The sequence below is a fragment of the Tripterygium wilfordii genome, chromosome 2 (assembly GCF_013401445.1).
Source record: "Tripterygium wilfordii isolate XIE 37 chromosome 2, ASM1340144v1, whole genome shotgun sequence".
In the NCBI taxonomy this organism is placed as follows: domain Eukaryota; kingdom Viridiplantae; phylum Streptophyta; class Magnoliopsida; order Celastrales; family Celastraceae; genus Tripterygium; species Tripterygium wilfordii.
This window is the reverse complement of record NC_052233.1, coordinates 3,880,559-3,882,689: the sequence shown is the minus strand read 5'-3', so window position 1 is coordinate 3,882,689 and position 2,131 is coordinate 3,880,559.

Below are 2,131 nucleotides of genomic sequence, written 5' to 3'. Positions count from 1 at the left end.
TCGTAAGGTAAAGACGCGAATAGACCAAGTTATGTCTCAAATTGCTCAAAAACGTGAAAAGCCCCTCTATGGAGAGAGTTGAGCAATTCCAAAGCATCAATGTGGACCGTTGTACTCTATTTAGTGCTCTTAGAAGTCTAACTTGCTAGTTGAGCCTTCGTGCCACGTTTCGTAAGGTAAAGACGCGAATAGACCAAGTTATGTCTCAAATTGCTCAAAAACAAGAAAAGCTCCTCTATGGAGAGAGTTGAGCAATTCCAAAGCATCAATGTGGACCGTTGTACTCTCTTTAGTGTTCTTAGAAGTCTAACTTGCTAGTTGAGCCTTCGTGCCACGTTTCGTAAGGTAAATACACGAATAGACCAAGTTATGTTTGAAATTGCACAAAAACGTGAAAAGCTCCTCTATGGAGAGAGTTGAGCAATTCCAAAGGATCAATGTGGACCGTTGTACTCTATTTAGTGCTCTTAAAAGTCTAACTTGCTAGTTGAGCCTCTATGCCACGTTTCGTCAGGTAAATACGCGAATAGACCTAGTTATGTCTCAAATTGCTCAAAAAGAAGAAAAGCTCCTCTATGGAGAGAGGTGAGCAATTCTAAAGCATCAATGTGGACCGTCGTACCCTATTTAGTGTTGTTAGAAATCTAACTTGCTAGTTGAGCCTTCGTGCCACGTTTCGTAAGGTAAAGACGCGAATAGACCAAGTTATGTCTCAAATTGCACAAAAACGTGAAAAGCCCCTCTATGGAGAGAGTTGAGCAATTCCAATGCATCAATGTGGACCGTTCTACTCTATTTAGTGTTCTTAGAAGTCTAACTTGCTAGTTGAGCCTTCGTGCCACGTTTCGTAAGGTAAAGTCGCGAATAGACCAAGTTATGTCTCAAATTGCACAAAAACGTGAAAAGCCCCTCTATGGAGAGAGTTGAGCAATTCCAATGCATCAATGTGGACCGTTCTACTCTATTTAGTGTTCTTAGAAGTCTAACTTGCTAGTTGAGTCTTCGTGCCACGTTTCATAAGGTAAAGACGCGAATAGACCAAGATATGTCTCAAATTGCTCAAAAACGTGAAAAGCTCCTCTATGGAGAGAGTTCAGCAATTCCAAAGCATCAATGTGGACCGTTGTACTCTATTTAGTGTTCTTCGAAGTCTAACTTGCTAGTTGAGCCTTCGTGCCACGTTTCGTAAGGTAAAGACGCGAATAGACCAATTTATGTGTGAAATTGCACAAAAACGTGAAAAGCTCCTCTATGGAGAGAGTTGAGCAATTCCAAAGCATCAATGTGGACCGTTGTACTCTATTTAGTGCTCTTAGAAGTCTAACTTGCTAGTTGAGCCTTCGTGCCACGTTTCGTAGGGTAAAGACGCGAATAGACCAAGTTATGTCTGAAATTGCTCAAAAACAAGAAAAGCTCCTCTATGGAGAGAGTTGAGCAATTCCAAAGCATCAATGTGGACCGTTGTACTTTATTTAGTGCTCTTAGAAGTCTAACTTGCTAGTTGAGCCTTCGTGCCACGTTTCGTAGGGTAAAGACGCGAATAGACCAAGTTATGTCTCAAATTGCTCAAAAACAAGAAAAGCTCCTCTATGGAGAGAGTTGAGCAATTCCAAAGCATCAATGAGGACCGTTGTACTCTAATTAGTGTTACTAGAAGTCTAACTTGCTAGTTGAGCCTTCGTGCCACGTTTCGTAAGGTAAAGACGCGAATAGACCAAGTTATGTGTGAAATTGCATAAAAACGTGAAAAGCTCCTCTATGGAGAGAGTTGAGCAATTCCAAAGCATCAATGTGGACCGTTGTACTCTATTTAGTGCTCTTAGAAGTCTAACTTGCTAGTTGAGCCTTTGTGCCACGTTTCGTAAGGTAAATACACGAATAGACCAAGTTATGTTTGAAATTGCACAAAAACGTGAAAAGCTCCTCTATGGAGAGAGTTGAGCAATTCCAAAGGATCAATGTGGACCGTTGTACTCTATTTAGTGCTCTTAAAAGTCTAACTTGCTAGTTGAGCCTCGATGCCACGTTTCGTCAGGTAAATACGCGAATAGACCAAGTTATGTCTCAAATTGCTCAAAAACAAGAAAAGCTCCTCTATGGAGAGAGGTGAGCAATTCCAAAGCATCAATGT